Here is a 27556-nt window from a genome sequence, read left to right as displayed (position 1 = left end):
CACGCACACACACACACACACACACACACATATATATATACATATATATATATATATATATATATATATATATATATATATATATATATATATATATATATATATATATATATGTGTGTGTGTATAAGGAGTGGAGTATATGGGGTGTTCAGTAAAAAGAGACAAACAAAATATGAGGGGGGCCTAAAAATGCTTAATACTTGTGCAATAATATTTTCAAATTGGTTTTAATCTGGCGATAAAACAGCTGACAAGAGTCATGTTTATATTAAAACTTAATATTAAAAAAAAATTTAAACACCATTAATTAAAAATCTATGTTGTAACGGAACATTTTGAAATAATGGAATTTTAATCGTTTTAATCTTTTAAAAATTAATGTTTACGAAGTTTCTTTTTCTTGGCAATTCAGCTGATTATAGTATATACTAATTCTAAAAAACGCTATTAATAAAAAACATAATAATATTAAGTTTATACCAATTTTTTATTGCAACTTCACGGTAGATTTTTGTTCAATATGTGTATTTAAATGTTTAAAAAATAAATATTTTTACTTATTTGAACTCTTACGTTTCATAATAAATAGAAATTTCGATAGATTTAAATATACTTTGTTCGAATTTCGAAAAAGTAAATAGGGGGGATCACGCACTAAAAAAAATATTTCCCCTCGTATATTTTACAAAAATTGCATTTTATATGTAATTTCATTTTGAAATGGATAAGTATCGAAAAATTTCACGAAAATCTGACCATTAGTTGATTTTTGCTAGATGTATTAAATACGGGTATGTTTTCACGTTCGGAATGTCTACTACATGGGAACGTTATTTTAAAGCGCCAATTATGTAAACACGATGTTCGTCTCATAATTTCATTATTTTCGTTCAATGAATTTTTATTTTTAATTATTACTGGTTTATTTTTCCCTTTTTCTTTTAAAAGGTACAAAAGTTATACTGATAATATTAATTTATAATAAAGTAACATCGTGTTACATATAGGGTGGGGTAATTCTGTGGCGACTTTAGGCAGTCCTTAGTGAAGGAGAAGGTGGAGGATTGAATTGTATTCAGGTTAGAAATTAAGATTATAATTGGTGAGTTAAATTAAACTAAATGGAACAACAGACATATGACAGTGGCTAATTGTATGGTGAATAAATAGGGTTAAATGGGATTAAAATTAAATTTAAGATATAAGTTATTCTGTGAGGAGGAGGAAGAGGATAAAGCAGTAAAAGATAGGATGGGATAGGGTAGAGGAAGATTGAGGTGTTTTGTGTGTGTGTGTGTGTGTGTGTGTGTGTGTGTGTGTGTGTGTGTGTTTTGTAGATGTTACAGTAAATATATGGGGCAAATGGTTGTACTTAGTGTAGAATGTAGCACTACATATTTATACATATGTGTATATATACATATGTACACTCAGACACACAGACAGACAAACAGACAGACAGACACACACACACACACACACACACACACACACATATATATATATATATTTATATATATAATCTTTATATCTTGTTCTGGATTTAATCATCTTTCTTATTTCAATCATAAATACTAGTGAAAATAAATTTCGAAATCGAATAAATTAAAAGTAGTTTACTAAACAAAACAGTAGAGTTAAGTTGCAAGATAAACTCTTTTGAATTAAAAAAACAACATATGTTTTTTTTTAATATAAATAAATTACAATAAATATAAAAAGCTTTCTTCTAAAAATAGTTGTCATGTTATTTCATGTCTTATCTCCCTTTAACAGTTATCTCCCTTGGTCGGACATTTTTCTTTGAGTTTCCTCTGACTCGACACCTTCAGCGGCCTTTCTAACCACACGTGTCGCTGTCTTTTATCTTTCCTTCGCTGTTTTAAGCCATCTCCGGTAAGAAACATTATATATCTCCTTCTTAAAAACACTTTTTAATACTTTTAACGTTATTTTCTTTTTTTAATATTTCATCTTAACTACGAACTTTGTTTATTTTCTTTACCCACATGTCAGACCCCCTTACTTCTTGTTATGTTGTTCATTTTCTTACGCATACGACTCCCCATTCAGTGCTTTATAACTCTTATCGTTTCTCTCTCTCTCTTTTTTTTTGTTTGTTTCGTTTTGTTTCTTTCAGTTTTTTTTGTTTGTTTTTATTTTCATTTTTTTATGCATGTGTTAATTAAAAGGTTAAAAGTATAAACATAAAAATAAATACAAATACATCGGACTTATTAGGGAAGATAATAATTTCCGGTGAATGCCGGAAAAATATCCAGTAAATAAAACTTCACTAAGTCGTTATTTGTATTTTTAAACTAAATATTTTATTGCGGTTTATTTATTTATTTTTTTTTGTGTCATTTCATTTAACTTAATATGAAAATAGATAATAAACTTTGAAATATCAATTATTGAATGGATTTTATTATTCCCTTTTCTTTAAAAACTCAGTTTTATTTTTATGGATACATATGTCCAGTAATACCGATATGATGACTAAAATCGCAAATTATTGTCTTTTTAAATTAAAAATAACGCATGGATTTCTGTTTGCTTTTTTATATAAAAATAAAACATTATGCGCTTGTATTACTGTACACGAAAAGCATACAGTGTTTACCGATGTATTGGAAATTTTAAAATGGCGGCCGACTCTCTCTTTAACACGGTAATTTCGAGAAAAGGTGTTATAAATAATAAACTAGACAAAATGCTATTAAAAAAACACCGAATATATGTCAAGTTCTGTCACGGTAACATATAATGAGCGAATTTCTAACAGTATTTATATTCGAGCTGAATAAACATGTTAACTTGAATAAAAACACGAAAATTATATCCAGTTTAGTAGAAAAGTAATTTATTTGGCCTTTGATAACATTTATTTGTTATATATTTGTTTTTTGACAACTTTTTCGAATCTATGTGTACAGTAATATACACCCAACATTGTAGATGTTTACAATTAAAAAGACTTTTAATATTTCATGAACATTACGATAAGCAATATTCATTCAATATTTTCAGAAAAATAATATGAAAAAAATATTTAATCCGGTTTCAATGATTAAAAGTTCGCTTACATGATGTAATGACTATTTTCCTCTCAGAAAATAATCAGATTCATTTCAACTGACACTCTGTTCATAAAAGTAAGTAATCTTAAATGCTATTCTCACGAGATCCTCATTTAACTAAGCCTGCATAATGAACACTCGTTAAAAGAAAACATTTACATTTGAACGATTTGAATTAATATTCCTAACACGTAAATAAATGTTATTTCATCTTAATACAGTGATTTCGACTTCTTTGTCAAGTGTTGTTATTTGCCGGAGCTTTTTCTTTATTTTTTTTATTTTATGTATGTGAGGATGTGACTTGGTGGAAATCTATTAATCATCGATCTTGTTAATTTGCCTTTAATGGTCCTGCAATTATTCTATTACTTTTTCATACTTCAAGAGATTCCTGCACCTGCAACATCGATCTTAAAAATTGATCCCGTAGAAGTTAGTGACTCCATTCTACATTTAGTTTAGTTTTTATTTTTTATTCTAGCTAATGACACCCAAATACCTTTTTACTTTAGACATCATGACTTTGTAATAATATATACAAAATCTGTTATTAAAATATTATATTTAAACGTATTTAACGACCGGCCAAAGTTGGGTCATCCCCCTCTCTTCCACTAGGTATAAAATAAAATTGATTTTCTTACATTTTTGGGATCTGTAGAACTTATATGCGATGCGTTGTCTCTTGTTTTTATTGTGTGAAGCTTGATCTGTTAGTAAACTGTTGCTTTTCGGGGAAGGGGGGGGGCTAATAAAGCTATTTATTATTTTAAAAACCAGGTATCTTTTTTAATTCAATATCTTAAGACTTTACTAATTATCTTTGAAATAGTCCCACAAAACTAATATTTATCTTTCAGAGGAAGCAGTTAAATAAATTTGTCAATTTCTGAAGCCACTGTAAAAACATTTTTCATCATAATTTTTTTTTTCAAAGTAATTTTTTTCCATATAGAGATTAACTTTAGGTTTTAATCTTTCAAACATAATAAAAGAAATAATCGGAAATCTATAAAAAGTTTTCAAAACTATGTTCCCTATAAGTTTCCGCCATTAAATTGCACATGCAGTGAATTAAAGAATTAATAAATATGAAACTTGTAATCTGTTCTTTCTGGTGTAAATATTAAAATGTTAAATAGAATAGTATTAATTGTATCCGTGATATTCACCAAATAGATCGGCTCTATTTCGAAATGATTTGTTTTTTATTTTTCCTCTTCAATTTTGTTTTCTGCGAACTTGCTCTTCCGTTCATCATCTTGAATGTTAACTTGAGCTTGTAAACTCAATCACATTTGAAAAATCGTTTCCTTTATAAAATTTTCACAAGTTTGAAGTATAAATAGGTATTTTATTCTTCATTCTTTTTCAGTGGATTATTTTGTAGTTATTTGTGTTTTTTGGTGTTCTGAAAACAAATATCTACTTCAAAAGTGAAGAGAATTTCTTTTTATGTATGCACTTACACATACAGAATTACCCACCACTGATAATATAAGAATTACATTGCTTAATATTTGGACAACGACTTGCTTGCTGCAAAAATATGTCCGGTTAGGATAGTATTGAAAGTGATTTGACTCCCCAGAAACATGTTCGTGTCAAGCGATTCATGTAAAAATCATGAGTAAAATATTTATGTAAATGTGGAAAATTATACAAATGATTTGACTATGTCATTCTCTAACGGTAAGGTTAGAAAAACAAAGAAAATCTGTAAAATGTGGAGATATTGAAAGATCAGTTATGGCGGAATATATATGGATGGAAAAGGGAAACCAGCTACCCTCATGAGATGAAGTAAAACATTGAGACAGAGAAGAACAGTGGAGAATAAGATGGCTTAAAAAATAGCGCAACATCTGGGTGATGATCAACTACTAAGAATATTTAATATAGTATTTAACATGATATGGGAACCATTAATTATAAATAATAAATTATATATTTATATATATAAAAGCTTAATTTGTATAAGACAAGAAAACAAATAAGAGGATATATATACACACACACACACATATATATATATATATATATATATATATATATATATATATATATATATATATATATATACATTCCGGTCTTGTACCAATTAAGCTTTTATTCATTTTTATTATCATAAAATTTATTTAACAATGTTAATATGTCACAGAATAAAAGATGGAAAGATTCTAAACAAATTACAATATTACAGTTCTGAATTTTTTAGATGATGAATGAAGTGCTTATAAATGGGAAATTGTACAAATTTGGATTTAATAGACAACGCTGACTTAAGGAAACAATGCATCATCTGGATAACGATCAACTACTAAGCATATATTTAACACAATATACAATATGGAAATCATTAATTATAAATAATAATGTATACAGAAGATAAATAGTTAAACGTGTCTATTGATCCATATATACAGTGGCACTAAAAAGAACGTCTGCATTTGTCATTTTTTCAACAACTGTAAATTTAATCTAAATTTAATGTGACTAGTGTTCACATCAATCAAAAAATTAACTTTAAATCGAGGAGGCAAAAAGAAAATTTGCAGTAAAAATTAAAACCAGCTTAAAATATCCACTTTGTAGGCAACAAAGTATCTCTAATCGTAATTGTTGTGGTTCCATTTTATACAACGTTACATTTAGTCCACATGCCTCGACTTTCTCTTAGTGATCATCAGGAGCTCATCAATCTCAACGTTTGTGGATTATCTAATTGAGAAATCGGCAGCAGATTGAAATCTTATGAGAAACGGTACGAATCACTGTGTAAAAGCACAAAAAAACTGGCAGTGTTTATGATGTCCCTAAATCTGGTCGTCCTAGAGATACTTTTTTACAGGGAAGACAATGGTATGAAGATTCTCAGCCTCAGAAACAAATCCAACAGCAGTCTGTAGATCCTGACTAATCATATTGGTTGGAATTGGTTTTTAGTAATGAAAGCAAGTTCAATTGGTTAAGTTGTGATGGCAGGCAGTACATCAGTCAAAGGAAGGATGAATAATTTAATCCTAAGTGAATAGTTTCAATGCTGCAAGGTGGTGGAGGTTCAGTTTTGGTGTAGGACGTTATTAATGCTAATGATCCAGGGTCTATAATTTACTTGATAGTTCAAATTCGCCCAAGTACATTAATATGTTGACTGAGAATTTTCTACCCTATTTTGGTTGGAATTTGGATTATAATCCCATCTCCATGTAGGATAATGCTCCCATTAACACAATTAGCAATGTCAAGAGGTTCCTTGAAAAGAATGGTATTCTGTGTTTGGATTGGCACATTAATTCTATCAAAAACAATAGCATTACATCAAGCAACGGATAAGAAATGATAAAATTTTAAATCTGGAAAAAGTTTTGAGAAAAATTAAATTGAAGCAGGGTGTTCTTTCACCGGAGTATTTTTTCAGACTAATTCAAGGAATGCCCAAAAGATTGCAGACTGACAAATTGCAGAAGGGCTATGCTACTAAATATTAACTAATTCATTGTGTTCCTGTTGTTTTTGTTACATTAATGTTCTAATGTTATATTAAAATACAATTTTCATTGTACAGAGTTTCTTTTTTGCCTTCTGGATGTGGAGTTATTTTTTCAAATTGACCTGAACACTAGGATACTTCAATTAGAAGTCAAATATGAACAGGTAAAATTATAGAAGATATAAAGGTGAATCAAATATGATAGAAATTTTTTACATTCAATTTTGCTTTAATTTGCGGTTTTTAAAAAGTGACAAATACGGACTTTCTTTTTGGTGTCACTAGGAAAATAGTTCCTCAAATTCGACTAGGATTTTTGTCTAGGACCCCTGGTGCTATGGTTAGAGTACTGGACAAATTCGGTTGTAATTACATACTCCTGCACATTGAAGGTTCAATCATCGTTGAGATTGAAAACATAATTTTGAGTTGGATTTCTAAAAACACAAGAGCATACTACTCATGTACTAAGTAAAGCGTTCCATTCAGTTAAAGAGAAAGGTTTAAAAGTTCGACAAAATACACTCGAATACAGAGGTAACATAGAAATGTTGTGTAAATAACACCAAAGGTGAAAACAATATTCTGAAGAATCAAAATAATATGAATAATAAATCCTCATCTCTAAAATGTAGATTTTAATTAAATATTTGAAAACAGAAAAAAATAAATTTTGTTAACTAGTATTTTATTTTAATCTTATTTTAAATTTCATGAATAATAAATGTAAATATTTTAAATAAAAGTCAACATAAGAAATTTAATTTTGCCATATGAAATGTATTGTTTATAATTTATTTTATATTTCCAGAATTTGCAACAATGAAAAGAAATCCATTTTCTTTATTGGTGATTTAAAATGGTGTAAAATAAATTTCTTCACTTTTATAAAGTGAAAATTTATAAGACACACTCCATTGCATATGCTTTTTCTGGAATCAGATGTAAGTAAACATGGCAAGAAAACAACATTTTTGTGAAGTATATGGTTCTCCTTTTGCACAGAAAGTTTGAAAATGCTGCTGTGAAATGCTGACATAGTTATATGGAATAAGTCAGAGAGAGTTGCAACCTTGATTGAAGTGAGTGTTCCTAATGATGGATCTTAGATATAAATTATACCAGTTATTATAGGTGCCACAGGGCTTATGAAGAAGAACCTGAAGTCCTACCAAACTAATATTCCTGATGAACCAAGTGCAAAAGAGATCCAGACAATCGCACTTAAGGGAAGAACGAGGATAATAAAAAGAGCTCTTGGTTGGTTTCAATAAAAAGCAGAGCAATGTTGGCAGCTGGTGTGGCTGTCCTATACCCACTGTTACAATCTTCAAAGGAAGGCAATTAAAAAAAAGAAAGAAAAATATCATTCTTGTGCAAATATGGTTCTTTTCACGGAAGTCAAATTTCTTGCATCATATGACTAAACATATGGGAGACAAACAATATTCTTGTGCAGTTTGTGGTTCTTGGTTCTTAAATAGGTCAACTTTGTTGTGTCATATGACAACATATGGGAGGCAAACCACATTTTTGTGAAGTATGTGGTTCTTCCTTTGCTCGGAAGTTAACTTTGTTGAATCATATGATAACACATACAGGAGACAAACCACATTCCTGTGAAGAATGTGGTTCTTTTTTTGCACGGAAGTCAACTTTGTTGAATCATATGACAACACATACGGGAGACAAACCACATTCATGTGAAGTATGTGGATCATCTTTTGCGCTGAAGTCAACTTTGTTGAGTCATATGACAACACATACGGGAGAGAAACCACATTCATGTGAAGTATGTTGTTCTTCTTTTGCACGGAAATCACATTTGTTGCGTCATATGACAACACATACAGGAGACAAACCACATTCATGTGAAGTATGTGGTTCATCTTTTGCACGAAAATCACATTTGTTGAGTCATATGACAACACATACTGGGGACAAACCACATTCTTGTGAAGTATGTGGTTTTTCTTTTGCACGAAAGTCACATTTGTTGCGTCATATAACAATACATACTGGATACAAACCCCATTCTTGTGAAGTATGTGGTTCTTCTTTTGCACGGAAGTCAACTTTGTTGAATCATATGAGGACACATACGGGAGACAAACCACATTCTTGTGAAATATGTGGTTCTTCTTTTGCACAGAACTCAACTTTGTTGCATCATATGAGGACGCATACTGGAGACAAACCACATTCATGTGAAGTATGCGGTTTTTCATTTGGGCACAAATCAACATTGTTGAATCATATGACAACACATACATGAGACAAACTACATTCGCGTGAAGGGTGTGTTTCTTTTGTAAGGAAGTCAAATTTGTTGCATCATATGAAAACACGTATGGGAGACAATCATACTATGGGGTTTAATATACAGTGCGGCACAATGGAGTGTGGAAATGTCTCCACTAGAAAATATGTAAAACCGTGAATATCCAATCATGGGAACTTGTACCAGAAAGAACATTTGGAAATAAGTCATATACTATCAACTTTAATTTCGAAATTCCTACAGCTACATACCTGGAAAATGAGGCTATTAAGCTTGACATAGTGATATTAGACTATTTGTTGGTTTATTTTTTCACGAAAGTAAACCTTGTTGTGTCATATGACAACACATACGGAGACAAACGACATTCATGTGAAGTATGTGGTTCTTCTTTTGCACAGATTCTATCCAGCATGCCAAGATGAGAGAGAGGCTAAGCCAAGAATATTTACGCTTGGTAAGGAAAATGTCTAAAACTGAAATCATTAACAAGAATAAAGTTACAGCAATTAACCAACTTGCCATGCCAGTGCTAAGATATAGTTTTGGCATTATTAGCTGGCATCAGAAAGATATTAATTGGCTAAAAGACAAGGAAAATGTTAACCTTGTACCGAATTATTTATCGAAATCAGTGCATGCCTCGTTTGTACCTACCCAGGCGAGAAAGAGGTATGGGACTCTCGAAAGTCAACCATCAACACAGAACCACAATCGTCAGCATAGATCAGTACATAATAAGTTCCTGTAACCCAAAGCTGATGAAAATTAAAGACCATCATGAGAATCGAGCAAGTAGTACAGCATCTATAATAAAACCTGCCACTCATTTTGGAAAGGACTGCCTTACAAATGGTGTAGAGAACCCAAACAAGCCTGCCACTGACATAGCCCAGAAAAGTCAGAAAACATACACTAGTCAGAACCATAGAAGAATGGGCCAACCATAAACGGGCAAAATACCTACTGATTGAACTATCCCAAGAATATATTGATAGGGATGGTTCTAGGGACTGGTTCAAAAGAGGATCCCTCCATTAGGATCAAGAGAGGTTGATATTGGCTGCACAAGACCAAGAACTTATGACGAACGCCTTCAAAAAGACGAGTGGACTAAGCAATAATAATAAATGCAGGTTCTGCAACACTGAGGTTTAGAGTGTGGGCCACCTGATTTCTAGTTAAAAAGTCCTACTTGGAGATGGTTATTACGCAGATCGCCATAATTGGAAGATATGTAAGTGTAGTAAAAATCCTGGGAACATATACCCGAACAAACAGTTGGGAATGACAACTACACTATTCACTATGACTACATAATCCCTACTGCTACATATCTAGAAAACGCAGCTGTTAAACCAGATATAGTGATTTGGGACAGAGCAAATAAAAAAGCGATCATAATAGAGGTCAATGTACGCAATGATGCAGGGCTTAACAGAGCTGAGAGGGAAAAGATAACAAAGTATCAAAGACTTATGTATGATATGAAACGAAATTGGAAATTAAAAACGGTTTCACTTATACCAATCATCATAGGAGCAACTGGGCTTATGAAAAAGAACTTTAAAAAGTACATAGCAAGCATACCCGGTGAACCAAGAGCAAGTGAAATACAAATGATTGCACTGAAAAGGATGGCTAGAATCCTGAAAAGATCTCTGGTTGGACTCACTAAAATAGGGTTAAATTTTAGACATCTGGTTGGATGTCCCACCCCTTAGAAGAAAAAGATGAAGAAAACTGAAAAAAAGAGAAACCACATTCTTGTGAAGTATGTGATTCTTCTTTTGCACAGAAGTCAACTTTGTTGCGTAGTCTGCTAACACATATGGGAAACAATGTCTGATGACGTTCCAATATCAATACCTAAAAATGGTATACCAGCAGCACGAAACAAGAATTGCAAAAAAATTAGATAAATTGGCCAAACCACAGTATAGATGGGGGTTTCTGGATTTATTCAGCCAGGAAGATATAAATTAGGAGGGTTTTACAGACTGGCTTAAAAGAGGATAGCTCCAACAATATCACGACAGAATTATAGTGATTGCTCCCTATCAAAGCTTGATGACCAATTACAAGTGCACAGAAAAGTAGTTAGTTACATGGAGTTGTAAGGTTCTGCTAAATGATTGCTCTTATATAATGGAATACGGTGGAATGTGTAAGTATATGACGATCTGACAAATGTTAAATATTGAATGCTGTAACAACTTTTTGGAACAACAGTTATACATTTTATACACAATATACTCCGATTCGAACAGCAACGCTCCGTGGTTAAACAGTGAGAGGAAAAAATTTTAAAAATACCAGGGTCTTACATACGATATAGAAAAAATGGCAAATACCTGGCATCTAGTAGGATGCGCCATCACCAACTTCAAAAAAACTAATTAAAATAAAGACAACCACATTCCTGTGAATTATGTGGTTCTTTGCATAGAAGGAAAATTTGTTGCAAAAAATATTAAAGACAAAGAACGTCAATAAAACATTCAAATATCTATGTATCTCATATAGAGTGTGAACCCCAGATAGGGAGCCCCTTGATTTTAGAGTTCAAGTGTGAACCCCAGATAGGGAGCCCCTTGATTTCTGAGAACTTCGACTGAGGAAAATTGAAACAAAAGAGACGAAAGTATATGAAATATACTAACTGATCTTATGAAAAATCATAAGAAATATTTAAACACAATTCCTACAAGACAAATTATTACCAATTATAACAGAGATAACAACTGTCCATAAATGTGACCACGGATATGACTTTATATTGTAATAAAAACGCTTCCAACTCCACAGCTCGACACTCTTTCATGTTGACTTGCACACATCTGTAGCATGCTTTTTCTATCTATTTGTTTCACATCTGTTTTTATTTATTTGTCTCATTTGATTAGAAATGGCGACATTCTGCATCGCTCTCAACTGACCCCTTGGAGCACACACACATACCAGCCAAGTATGTTTCGATTTGCTCCACAAAATAAAAATTGAAAAGACATGTTTTTGTAATGTAACTCTTCTCTTTTAAAACAAAAATGAAAAAATGTTAAAAAAGTAAAAACCATATTCTTGTTACGTGTGTGGACATTTGTGTCACTCTCTCACGCAAAAACTGGAGAAAAGAATATGATCCTTTGATTGTGTAAATAATTTTATTTTGAAAACAAACTTTTATTGTGTAAATCTTTAAAACCACCGTAAAGTACACACACACTTTCTGCCAAAGTCATGGCTTAATAATTTTTAAAAATTTAATGCATCTCAATAAAACATTTTATATCACGTATCTATGTCTTTATGTCTACTTAAGGTTTTACCATTTTATCATTTTTGTTTCCACAAAAGTGTTTATTGTGCAATATTTTTTTAAATTAAGAGGGACATTCAATAAATTATGACCCGGACTCACTTGTGTTTGTCTGAACTAGTAGAAATGTTGCATATGCAATGATTTATATCTCTATGCGTCATGTGGCAAATTACAACTCTGAACTAATTGTAAATTCCCATATGTCATGAAGTCTGTAGCAGCAGCACCTACATCTGGTTGCTATTCATCTGTCATTGATTAGGCAATTGTAAGCCATTATGAGGCTACGTTTTTTGAAGATCCATGCTTGACTATTCACCAAATCGCCGAAAAGTTCATGAATAGTGCAGGGTCTGTTGAAATTATCTGATGGATTCCTAGGTTTCTGATGACTTTCCAAAAGCAAACATGTATCGAGTATAGCAATATTGACTCTAAATGTGTTTAATTGCCTTCAGCCGTTAAAATGACGCCATTAGGTCTCTTGCTAGCCTTTTTATATATAGCGCCTGGTATTCCCAAATAGTTACTAAACGTTGCTAAACTTGGGTGGAATAACGAAAACTAATGTGCAACGTGATTATGACATGACTGCGATAAATAAATCTGATCCTCTTACCCAAAGCACATGTTATATAGTCTTTGTTAATTTGACTTAATGTAATATTTTAATGTTTAACAAAATGTTTTATTTGTGCATAGTTTTTCTCACTCGTGTTTTTCGCCTGAAATCGATCCAGTTCTTTATTATATAGATGATTTAATTATTGTTCCTGACTTGTGATCTCCTCGCGGTTTTAACGAACAAAAATTACACATGTAGTAAAACACAATGAAGATTATCTGGTTTTCAAATATTTTATTTAAATAGAAATTGTTCATGGGAGAAAAAAGTAATATCTAATTAACTAATTACTTTTTATTCCGTTCTTCAAAGTTAGTCTTAACAATAGAAATTGAGAGACGTAGACGACCAGACATCGAGGTTAATTTTTTTTACATTTTCAGACGCATTTTGCCTGTCCTGCTTTCCAATTAAGACTTCCTTCTTTACCATATCATGTGACGCATTTCTCATGCATTTTTCTAGGGAATTAAACTTTTAATAAAACGCCACCTGTAGCATTTCCGTTTGCCGGCAAGTTAGTCTTAGATATACTACTCTCTTGAGTTGGAAGCCATGTTTTGTTTCAGAACAGTTTCTGGTAATTAATTGTTTTATACAAGTCCTGGAGATGACTGGTTCTCAGTAAACAGTTCTTTTGTACAGGTTTCTGCCTTTATAATTTTGTAGCCAAAGTGCAAAAGATTCTACCCGTGTTGACACGAAGAAAACATGCAAGATTGCTACAAAAAAGGTTTAACTATTTATAGGGCAATTCTAGTTACTGATTGGTTCGTAGCAGAACATGAATTAATTTGATTCGTCAATTCCTAGCAACAGCGTTTATAAATAGAATCACCCAACTGTGGCCAGTTATGAATGAAAAATATTGCACCCTCCCTATCTTTTATATAATGGGGAAGTGCTTTTGGTTCATGTTCTGTCCAAAAATAAATATATATTTTTATATTTATACATAATACAAAATAGAAATCATTTGAATCTTAAAATTCGAGCATGGAAAAAGAAGTAATTTTTAATTTTTTCAAATATCAAAAAATATATATATGTATAGAAAAGAGAAATAAAAGAAATGGATTTTCATTTTTGCCTTAAAAAGGATGGGCCTGTGAAAAAGGAAGCCATTTCTTTAGTTTTATTATGCAGTCACATTCAAAAACGCATATATATATACATATGTATATATATATATATATATATATATATATATATATATATATATATATATATTAGCAGTGTCAAAAATCGCCATTAAAAATGCGTGATAAAAACTTGAATGATTAGACTTACTATCTTTCGTTAACTATTTGAAAAATGTAATTAAAACCCTAATGTTTTTTTTCAATAAAAGGAGCAAAAACCAAACAATAACAAGTTTAATAGCAAAATATGCAATATTTGTATTTTTAAATCGGTTTTCTTTAAAAACAATTTAAAGAAAATCAACGAGTTTTAACTTACTTCGAATATAATATATATATATGAATTCCAAAAAATCACTTACCTATAAAAATACTAATGAATTGGTACGTCCACTCTTCATTGATAATTTATTCATATTTATATTTTATATTCCGTGTTCTTTTTAAATAAAATACTTTTTTAAGCATGGATTAAAAAATACCGCGATATCAGATGTTCATGACTAGGGAACGTCTCCCTTTCTTCGAGTTGAAAACTTTGGTGGCCTGTAAGCGCCAGAATGAATCTCCCTCTCTGTTTCTGGCTGTAAAAAAAATTCCACTTGACCGAATTTCCATTTTTTTATCCTCTTAAAAAAATACATGAATGAAGCAGGTAGGTATTCAATCTTTCCAGGAAAAGTTTTAAAAATGTAAGGTTTCACTAAAACAAATCAACGTAGTTTTTAAACTTTTGACTTTACAGGGAAATTTACACAAAACTATTCTTTTTTTGTTTTAAGTTAGATTATTTTATTTATTGATCTTTTATCTTCAATTTGTGATATATAAATCTGAGGTGAGAAAATTATTTTCATTTTAATAGACATTTCAAAATTGGGGGGGTGAATTAAAAAACGTTTGTCTAGAATATTATATTCAGTTTATTTGAAAGAGCCTAAAATTTCACATTAAACCTGCAAATATTGTAAAATTGAACCAATAGAAAATTTTTTATAGATTTTTAAATTGAAAAAATTGAAAAAATTTAAATCTTAAAATTCAATTCATTTTATTAGGTAGGAAAATGGCTGCATGAGCGCGCGCAGGCACTTTGTATACACTGTTTTTTTTTTAAATAAAAAAAATATTTCTATTATTTTTCAAAAAACGTTAAAATAGTTTATTTTGGAAGTATATTCCATAAAGACATTAACATGCCACTTTAAAAAATGGAATTTACAAGTTTCGTATATTTTATTTGCAGTTTTGTGTTAAGGGTGTCAAAAAATCCAAAAAAATTCTGACACACATACAAAGATATTTATATGTGTGAGTGTGCAATATGTACCCGATAAAAAGAGAGAGTTTTTTCTGTTAATTAAAACAATGTAAAAAGAATAGAACAATTTTCATAAATAAGAGAGTAATATAAAAGTAAAATGCACTTATAATTTATGCGAACCTTGATAAGCATGCAACAGTATTTATCAAAAAATATTTACAAATATGTTTAAAAAGTGATACCTTAATAAAAATAAGAATGCAACAGTATTTATCAAAAAATATTTATAAATATGTTTAAAAAAGTGATTCCTTAATAAAAATAAGAATGCAACAGTATTTATCAAAAAAATATTTACAAATATGTTTCAAAAAGTGATACCTTAATAAAAATAAGAATGCAACAGTATTTATCAAAAAATTATTTACAAATATGTTTAAAAAGTGATTCCTTTATAAAAATAAGAATGCAACAGTATTTATCAAAAAATATTTATAAATATGTTTAAAAAAGTGATTCCTTAATAAAAATAAGAATGCAACAGTATTTATCAAAAAAATATTTACTAATATGTTTAAAAAAGTGATTCCTTAATAAAAATAAGAATGCAACAGTATTTATCAAAAAAATATTTACAAATATGTTTAAAAAAGTGATACCTTAATAAAAATAAGAATGCAACAGTATTTATCAAAAAATATTTATAAATATGTTTAAAAAAGTGATTCCTTAATAAAAATAAGAATGCAACAGTATTTATCAAAAAAATATTTACAAATATGTTTAAAAAAGTGATTCCTTAATAAAAAAAAGAATGCAACAGTATTTATCAAAAAAATATTTACAAATATGTTTTTAAAAAAGTGATTCCTTAATAAAAATAAGAATGCAACAGTATTTATCAAAAAATATTTACAAATATGTTTAAAAAGTGATTCCTTAATAAAAATAAGAATGCAACAGTATTTATCAAAAAAATATTTACAAATATGTTTAAAAAGTGATTCCTTAATAAAAATAAGAATGCAACAGTATTTATCAAAAAAATATTTACAAATATGTTTAAAAAGTGATTCCTTAATAAAAATAAGAATGCAACAGTATTTATCAAAAATATTTACAAATATGTTTAAAAAAGTGATTCCTTAATAAAAATAAGACTGCAACAGTATTTATCAAAAATATTTACAAATATGTTTAAAAAGTGATTCCTTAATAAAAATAAGAATGCAACAGTATTTATCAAAAAAATATTTACAAATATGTTTAAAAAGTGATTCCTTAATAAAAATAAGAATGCAACAGTATTTATCAAAAATATTTACAAATATGTTTAAAAAAGTGATTCCTTAATAAAAATAAGAATGCAACAGTATTTATCAAAAAAATATTTACACATATGTTTAAAAAAGTGATTCCTTAATAAAAATAAGAATGCAACAGTATTTATCAAAAAAAATATTTACAAATATGTTTAAAAAAGTGATTCCTTAATAAAAATAAGAATGCAACAGTATTTATCAAAAAAATATTTACAAATATGTTTAAAAAGTGATTCCTTAATAAAAATAAGAATGCAACAGTATTTATCAAAAATATTTACAAATATGTTTAAAAAGTGATTCCTTAATAAAAATAAGAATGCAACAGTATTTATCAAAAAAATATTTACAAATATGCTTAAAAAGTGATTCCTTAATAAAAATAAGAATGCAACAGTATTTATCAAAAATATTTACAAATATGTTTAAAAAAGTGATTCCTTAATAAAAATAAGAATGCAACAGTATTTATCAAAAAAATATTTACAAATATGTTTAAAAAAGTGATTCCTTAATAAAAATAAGAATGCAACAGTATTTATCAAAAAAAATATTTACAAATATGTTTAAAAAAGTGATTCCTTAATAAAAATAAGAATGCAACAGTATTTATCAAAACAATATTTACAAATATGTTTAAAAAGTGATTCCTTAATAAAAATAAGAATGCAACAGTATTTATCAAAAATATTAAAAAATATGTTTAAAAAAGTGATTCCTTAATAAAAATAAGAATGCAACAGTATTTATCAAAAAAATATTTACTAATATGTTTAAAAAAGTGATTCCTTAATAAAAACAAGAATGCAACAGTATTTATCAAAAAAAATATTTACAAATATGTTTAAAAAATGATTCCTTAATAAAAATAAGAATGCAACAGTATTTATCAAAAAAATATTTACAAATATGTTTAAAAAGTGATTCCTTAATAAAAATAAGAATGCAACAGTATTTATCAAAAATATTTACAAATATGTTTAAAAAAGTGATTCCTTAATAAAAATAAGAATGCAACAGTATTTATCAAAAATATTTACAAATATGTTTAAAAAGTGATTCCTTAATAAAAATAAGAATGCAACAGTATTTATCAAAAAAATATTTACAAATATGTTTAAAAAGTGATTCCTTAATAAAAATAAGAATGCAACAGTATTTATCAAAAATATTTACAAATATGTTTAAAAAAGTGATTCCTTAATAAAAACAAGAATGCAACAGTATTTATCAAAAAAAATATTTACAAATATGTTTAAAAAAGTGATTCCTTAATAAAAATAAGAATGCAACAGTATTTATAAAAAAAATATTTACAAATATGTTTAAAAAGTGATTCCTTAATAAAAATAAGAATGCAACAGTATTTATCAAAAATATTTACAAATATGTTTAAAAAAGTGATTCCTTAATAAAAATAAGAATGCAACAGTATTTATCAAAAAAAATATTTACAAATATGTTTAAAAAAGTGATTCCTTAATAAAAATAAGAATGCAACAGTATTTATCAAAAAAATATTTACAAATATGTTTAAAAAACTGATTCCTTAATAAAAATAAGAATGCAACAGTATTTATCAAAAAAATATTTACTAATATGTTTAAAAAAGTGATTCCTTAATAAAAAAAAGAATGCAACAGTATTTATCAAAAAAATATTTACAAATATTTTTAAAAAAGTGATTCCTTAATAAAAATAAGAATGCAACAGTATTTATCAAAAAAATATTTACTAATATGTTTAAAAAAGTGATTCCTTAATAAAAATAAGAATGCAACAGTATTTATCAAAAAAATATTTACTAATATGTTTAAAAAGTGATTCCTTAATAAAAATAAGAATGCAACAGTATTTATCAAAAATATTTACAAATATGTTTAAAAAAGTGATTCCTTAATAAAAACAAGAATGCAACAGTATTTATCAAAAAAAATATTTACAAATATGTTTAAAAAATGATTCCTTAATAAAAATAAGAATGCAACAGTATTTATCAAAAAAATATTTACAAATATGTTTAAAAAGTGATTCCTTAATAAAAATAAGAATGCAACAGTATTTATCAAAAATATTTACAAATATGTTTAAAAAAGTGATTCCTTAATAAAAATAAGAATGCAACAGTATTTATCAAAAATATTTACAAATATGTTTAAAAAGTGATTCCTTAATAAAAATAAGAATGCAACAGTATTTATCAAAAAAATATTTACAAATATGTTTAAAAAGTGATTCCTTAATAAAAATAAGAATGCAACAGTATTTATCAAAAATATTTACAAATATGTTTAAAAAAGTGATTCCTTAATAAAAACAAGAATGCAACAGTATTTATCAAAAAAAATATTTACAAATATGTTTAAAAAAGTGATTCCTTAATAAAAATAAGAATGCAACAGTATTTATAAAAAAAATATTTACAAATATGTTTAAAAAGTGATTCCTTAATAAAAATAAGAATGCAACAGTATTTATCAAAAATATTTACAAATATGTTTAAAAAAGTGATTCCTTAATAAAAATAAGAATGCAACAGTATTTATCAAAAAAAATATTTACAAATATGTTTAAAAAAGTGATTCCTTAATAAAAATAAGAATGCAACAGTATTTATCAAAAAAATATTTACAAATATGTTTAAAAAGTGTTACCTTAATAAAAATAAGAATGCAACAGTATTTATCAAAAAAATATTTACTAATATGTTTAAAAAAGTGATTCCTTAATAAAAAAAAGAATGCAACAGTATTTATCAAAAAAATATTTACAAATATGTTTAAAAAAGTGATTCCTTAATAAAAATAAGAATGCAACAGTATTTATCAAAAAAATATTTACAAATATGTTTAAAAAAGTGATTCCTTAATAAAAATAAGAATGCAACAGTATTTATCAAACATATTTAATAATATGTTTAAAAAAGTGATTCCTTAATAAAAATAAGAATGCAACAGTATTTATCAAAAAAATATTTACAAATATTTTTAAAAAAGTGATTCCTTAATAAAAATAAGAATGCAACAGTATTTATCAAAAATATTTACAAATATGTTTAAAAAAGTGATTCCTTAATAAAAATAAGAATGCAACAGTATTTATCAAAAAAAATATTTACAAATATGTTTAAAAAAGTGATTCCTTAATAAAAATAAGAATGCAACAGTATTTATCAAAAAAATATTTACTAATATGTTTAAAAAAGTGATTCCTTAATAAAAAAAAGAATGCAACAGTATTTATCAAAAAAATATTTGCAAATATGTTTAAAAAAGTGATTCCTTAATAAAAATAAGAATGCAACAGTATTTATCAAAAAATATTTACAAATATTTTTAAAAAAGTGATTCCTTAATAAAAATAAGAATGCAACAGTATTTATCAAAAATATTTACAAATATGTTTAAAAAAGTGATTCCTTAATAAAAATAAGAATGCAACAGTATTTATCAAAAAAATATTTACTAATATGTTTAAAAAAGTGATTCCTTAATAAAAATAAGAAGGCAACAGTATTTATCAAAAAAATATTTACAAATATGTTTAAAAAAGTGATTCCTTAATAAAAATAAGAATGCAACAGTATTTATCAAAAAAATATTTACAAATATGTTTAAAAAAGTGATTCCTTAATAAAAAATAAGAATGCAACAGTATTTATCAAAAAATATTTACAAATATGTTTAAAAAACTGATTCCTTAATAAAAATAAGAAAGCAACAGTATTTATCAAAAAATATTTACAAATATGTTTAAAAAGTGATGCCTTAATAAAAATAAAAATGCAACAGTATTTATCAAAAAAATATTTACAAATATGTTTAAAAAGTGATGCCTTAATAAAAATAAGAATGCAACAGTATTTATCAAAAAAATATTTACAAATATGTTTAAAAAGTGATTCCTTAATAAAAATAAAAATGCAACAGTATTTATCAAAAAAATATTTACAAATATGTTTAAAAAGTGTTACCTTAATAAAAATGAGAATGCAACAGTATTTATCAAAAAAATATTTACAAATATGTTTAAAAAAGTGATTCCTTAATAAAAATAAGAATGCAACAGTATTTATCAAAACAAATATTTACAAATATGTTTAAAAAAGTGATTCCTTAATAAAAATAAGAATGCAACAGTATTTACTAAAAATTATTTACAAATATGTTTAAAAAGTGATTCCTTAATAAAAATAAGAATGCAACAGTATTTATCAAAAAAAATATTTACAAATATGTTTAAAAAAGTGATTCCTTAATAAAAATAAGAATGCAACAGTATTTATCAAAAAAATATTTACAAATATTTTTAAAAAAGTGATTCCTTAATAAAAATAAGAATGCAACAGTATTTATCAAAAAAATATTTACAAATATGTTTAAAAAGTGATGCCTTAATAAAAATAAGAATGCAACAGTATTTATCAAAAAATATTTACAAATATGTTTAAAAAGTGATTCCTTAATAAAAATAAAAATGCAACAGTATTTATCAAAAAAATATTTACAAATATGTTTAAAAAGTGTTACCTTAATAAAAATGAGAATGCAACAGTATTTATCAAAAAAATATTTACAAATATGTTTAAAAAAGTGATTCCTTAATAAAAATAAGAATGCAACAGTATTTATCAAAAAAATATTTACAAATATGTTTAAAAAAGTGATTCCTTAATAAAAATAAGAATGCAACAGTATTTACTAAAAATTATTTACAAATATGTTTAAAAAGTGATTCCTTAATAAAAATAAGAATGCAACAGTATTTATCAAAAAAAATATTTACAAATATGTTTAAAAAAGTGATTCCTTAATAAAAATAAGAATGCAACAGTATTTATCAAAAAAATATTTACAAATATTTTTAAAAAAGTGATTCCTTAATAAAAATAAGAATGCAACAGTATTTATCAAAAAATATTTACAAATATGTTTAAAAAGGTGATTCCTTAATAAAAATAAGAATGCAACAGTATTTATCAAAAAAAATATTTACAAATATGTTTAAAAAAGTGATTCCTTAATAAAAATAAGAATGCAACAGTATTTATCAAAAAAATATTTACAAATATTTTTAAAAAAGTGATTCCTTAATAAAAATAAAAATGCAACAGTATTTATCAAAAAAATATTTACAAATATGTTTAAAAAGTGTTACCTTAATAAAAATGAGAATGCAACAGTATTTATCAAAAAAATATTTACAAATATGTTTAAAAAAGTGATTCCTTAATAAAAATAAGAATGCAACAGTATTTATCAAAAAAATATTTACAAATATGTTTAAAAAAGTGATTCCTTAATAAAAATAAGAATGCAACAGTATTTACTAAAAATTATTTACAAATATGTTTAAAAAGTGATTCCTTAATAAAAATAAGAATGCAACAGTATTTATCAAAAAAAATATTTACAAATATGTTTAAAAAAGTGATTCCTTAATAAAAATAAGAATGCAACAGTATTTATCAAAAAAATATTTACAAATATTTTTAAAAAAGTGATTCCTTAATAAAAATAAGAATGCAACAGTATTTATCAAAAACATATTTACAAATATGTTTAAAAAAGTGATTCCTTAATAAAAATAAGAATGCAACAGTATTTATCAAAAAATATTTACAAATATGTTTAAAAAACTGATTCCTTAATAAAAATAAGAAAGCAACAGTATTTATCAAAAAATATTTACAAATATGTTTAAAAAGTGATGCCTTAATAAAAATAAGAATGCAACAGTATTTATAAAAAAATATTTACAAATATGTTTAAAAAGTGATTCCTTAATAAAAATAAGAATGCAACAGTATTTATCAAAAAAATATTTACAAATATGTTTAAAAAGTGATGCCTTAATAAAAATAAGAATGCAACAGTATTTATCAAAAAAATATTTACAAATATGTTTAAAAAGTGATTCCTTAATAAAAATAAAAATGCAACAGTATTTATCAAAAAAATATTTACAAATATGTTTAAAAAGTGTTACCTTAATAAAAATGAGAATGCAACAGTATTTATCAAAAAAATATTTACAAATATGTTTAAAAAAGTGATTCCTTAATAAAAATAAGAATGCAACAGTATTTATCAAAAAAATATTTACAAATATGTTTAAAAAAGTGATCCTTTAATAAAAATAAGAATGCAACAGTATTTACTAAAAATTATTTACAAATATGTTTAAATGTGATTCCTTAATAAAAATAAGAATGCAACAGTATTTATCAAAAAAAATATTTACAAATATGTTTAAAAAACTGATTCCTTAATAAAAATAAGAATGCAACAGTATTTATCAAAAAAATATTTACAAATATTTTTAAAAAAGTGATTCCTTAATAAAAATAAGAATGCAACAGTATTTATCAAAAAATATTTACAAATATGTTTAAAAAGGTGATTCCTTAATAAAAATAAGAATGCAACAGTATTTATCAAAAAAAATATTTACAAATATGTTTAAAAAAGTGATTCCTTAATAAAAATAAGAATGCAACAGTATTTATCAAAAAAATATTTACAAATATTTTTAAAAAAGTGATTCCTTAATAAAAATAAGAATGCAACAGTATTTATCAAAAAAATATTTACAAATATGTTTAAAAAAGTGATTCCTTAATAAAAATAAGAATGCAACAGTATTTATCAAAAAATATTTACAAATATGTTTAAAAAACTGATTCCTTAATAAAAATAAGAAAGCAACAGTATTTATCAAAAAATATTTACAAATATGTTTAAAAAGTGATGCCTTAATAAAAATAAGAATGCAACAGTATTTATAAAAAAATATTTACAAATATGTTTAAAAAGTGATTCCTTAATAAAAATAAGAATGCAACAGTATTTATCAAAAAAATATTTACAAATATGTTTAAAAAGTGATGCCTTAATAAAAATAAGAATGCAACAGTATTTATCAAAAAAATATTTACAAATATGTTTAAAAAGTGATTCCTTAATAAAAATAAAAATGCAACAGTATTTATCAAAAAAATATTTACAAATATGTTTAAAAAGTGTTACCTTAATAAAAATGAGAATGCAACAGTATTTATCAAAAAAATATTTACAAATATGTTTAAAAAAGTGATTCCTTAATAAAAATAAGAATGCAACAGTATTTATCAAAAAAATATTTACAAATATGTTTAAAAAAGTGATTCCTTAATAAAAATAAGAATGCAACAGTATTTACTAAAAATTATTTACAAATATGTTTAAATGTGATTCCTTAATAAAAATAAGAATGCAACAGTATTTATCAAAAAAAATATTTACAAATATGTTTAAAAAACTGATTCCTTAATAAAAATAAGAATGCAACAGTATTTATCAAAAAAATATTTACAAATATTTTTAAAAAAGTGATTCCTTAATAAAAATAAGAATGCAACAGTATTTATCAAAAAATATTTACAAATATGTTTAAAAAGTGATTCCTTAATAAAAATAAGAATGCAACAGTATTTATCAAAAAAAATATTTACAAATATGTTTAAAAAAGTGATTCCTTAATAAAAATAAGAATGCAACAGTATTTATCAAAAAAATATTTACAAATATTTTTAAAAAAGTGATTCCTTAATAAAAATAAGAATGCAACAGTATTTATCAAAAAAATATTTACAAATATTTTTAAAAAAGTGATTCCTTAATAAAAATAAGAATGCAACAGTATTTATCAAAAAATATTTACAAATATGTTTAAAAAGGTGATTCCTTAATAAAAATAAGAATGCAACAGTATTTATCAAAAAAAATATTTACAAATATGTTTAAAAAAGTGATTCCTTAATAAAAATAAGAATGCAACAGTATTTATCAAAAAAATATTTACAAATATTTTTAAAAAAGTGATTCCTTAATAAAAATAAGAATGCAACAGTATTTATCAAAAAAATATTTACAAATATTTTTAAAAAAGTGATTCCTTAATAAAAATAAGAATGCAACAGTATTTATCAAAAAAATATTTACAAATATGTTTAAAAAAGTGATTCCTTAATAAAAATAAGAATGCAACAGTATTTATCAAAAAAATATTTACAAATATGTTTAAAAAAGTGATTCCTTAATAAAAATAAGAATGCAACAGTATTTATCAAAAAATATTTACAAATATGTTTAAAAAACTGATTCCTTAATAAAAATAAGAAAGCAACAGTATTTATCAAAAAATATTTACAAATATGTTTAAAAAGTGATGCCTTAATAAAAATAAGAATGCAACAGTATTTATAAAAAAATATTTACAAATATGTTTAAAAAGTGATTCCTTAATAAAAATAAGAATGCAACAGTATTTATCAAAACAAATATTTACAAATATGTTTAAAAAGTGATGCCTTAATAAAAATAAAAATGCAACAGTATTTATCAAAAAAATATTTACAAATATGTTAAAAAGTGATGCCTTAATAAAAATAAGAATGCAACAGTATTTATCAAAAAAATATTTACAAATATGTTTAAAAAGTGATTCCTTAATAAAAATAAAAATGCAACAGTATTTATCAAAAAAATATTTACAAATATGTTTAAAAAGTGTTACCTTAATAAAAATGAGAATGCAACAGTATTTATCAAAAAAATATTTACAAATATGTTTAAAAAAGTGATTCCTTAATAAAAATAAGAATGCAACAGTATTTATCAAAAAAATATTTACAAATATGTTTAAAAAAGTGATTCCTTAATAAAAATAAGAATGCAACAGTATTTACTAAAAATTATTTACAAATATGTTTAAAAAGTGATTCCTTAATAAAAATAAGAATGCAACAGTATTTATCAAAAAAAATATTTACAAATATGTTTAAAAAAGTGATCTCTTAATAAAAATAAGAATGCAACAGTATTTATCAAAAAAATATTTACAAATATTTTTAAAAAAGTGATTCCTTAATAAAAATAAGAATGCAACAGTATTTATCAAAAAATATTTACAAATATGTTTAAAAAGGTGATTCCTTAATAAAAATAAGAATGCAACAGTATTTATCAAAAAAAATATTTACAAATATGTTTAAAAAAGTGATTCCTTAATAAAAATAAGAATGCAACAGTATTTATCAAAAAAATATTTACAAATATTTTTAAAAAAGTGATTCCTTAATAAAAATAAGAATGCAACAGTATTTATCAAAAAAATATTTACAAATATTTTTAAAAAAGTGATTCCTTAATAAAAATAAGAATGCAACAGTATTTATCAAAAAATATTTACAAATATGTTTAAAAAGGTGATTCCTTAATAAAAATAAGAATGCAACAGTATTTATCAAAAAAAATATTTACAAATATGTTTAAAAAAGTGATTCCTTAATAAAAATAAGAATGCAACAGTATTTATCAAAAAAATATTTACAAATATTTTTAAAAAAGTGATTCCTTAATAAAAATAAGAATGCAACAGTATTTATCAAAAAAATATTTACAAATATTTTTAAAAAAGTGATTCCTTAATAAAAATAAGAATGCAACAGTATTTATCAAAAAAATATTTACAAATATGTTTAAAAAAGTGATTCCTTAATAAAAATAAGAATGCAACAGTATTTATCAAAAAAATATTTACAAATATGTTTAAAAAAGTGATTCCTTAATAAAAATAAGAATGCAACAGTATTTATCAAAAAATATTTACAAATATGTTTAAAAAACTGATTCCTTAATAAAAATAAGAAAGCAACAGTATTTATCAAAAAATATTTACAAATATGTTTAAAAAGTGATGCCTTAATAAAAATAAGAATGCAACAGTATTTATAAAAAAATATTTACAAATATGTTTAAAAAGTGATTCCTTAATAAAAATAAGAATGCAACAGTATTTATCAAAAAAATATTTACAAATATGTTTAAAAAGTGATGCCTTAATAAAAATAAAAATGCAACAGTATTTATCAAAAAAATATTTACAAATATGTTTAAAAAGTGATGCCTTAATAAAAATAAGAATGCAACAGTATTTATCAAAAAAATATTTACAAATATGTTTAAAAAGGTGATTCCTTAATAAAAATAAAAATGCAACAGTATTTATCAAAAAAATATTTACAAATATGTTTAAAAAGTGTTACCTTAATAAAAATGAGAATGCAACAGTATTTATCAAAAAAATATTTACAAATATGTTTAAAAAAGTGATTCCTTAATAAAAATAAGAATGCAACAGTATTTATCAAAAAAATATTTACAAATATGTTTAAAAAAGTGATTCCTTAATAAAAATAAGAATGCAACAGTATTTACTAAAAATTATTTACAAATATGTTTAAAAAGTGATTCCTTAATAAAAATAAGAATGCAACAGTATTTATCAAAAAAAATATTTACAAATATGTTTAAAAAACTGATTCCTTAATAAAAATAAGAATGCAACAGTATTTATCAAAAAAATATTTACAAATATTTTTAAAAAAGTGATTCCTTAATAAAAATAAGAATGCAACAGTATTTATCAAAAAATATTTACAAATATGTTTAAAAAGGTGATTCCTTAATAAAAATAAGAATGCAACAGTATTTATCAAAAAAAATATTTACAAATATGTTTAAAAAAGTGATTCCTTAATAAAAATAAGAATGCAACAGTATTTATCAAAAAAATATTTACAAATATTTTTAAAAAAGTGATTCCTTAATAAAAATAAGAATGCAACAGTATTTATCAAAAAAATATTTACAAATATTTTTAAAAAAGTGATTCCTTAATAAAAATAAGAATGCAACAGTATTTATCAAAAAAATATTTACAAATATGTTTAAAAAAGTGATTCCTTAATAAAAATAAGAATGCAACAGTATTTATCAAAAAAAATATTTACAAATATGTTTAAAAAAGTGATTCCTTAATAAAAATAAGAATGCAACAGTATTTATCAAAAAAATATTTACAAATATGTTTAAAAAGTGATGCCTTAATAAAAATAAAAATGCAACAGTATTTATCAAAAAAATATTTACAAATATGTTTAAAAAGTGTTACCTTAATAAAAATGAGAATGCAACAGT

The sequence above is a fragment of the Euprymna scolopes genome, chromosome 46 (genome assembly GCF_053919585.1).
Source record: "Euprymna scolopes isolate OS-2025 chromosome 46, ASM5391958v1, whole genome shotgun sequence".
Classification (NCBI taxonomy): domain Eukaryota; kingdom Metazoa; phylum Mollusca; class Cephalopoda; order Sepiida; family Sepiolidae; genus Euprymna; species Euprymna scolopes.
The sequence above is the reverse complement of the archived record's forward strand: the minus strand, read 5'-3'. Positions refer to the sequence as shown.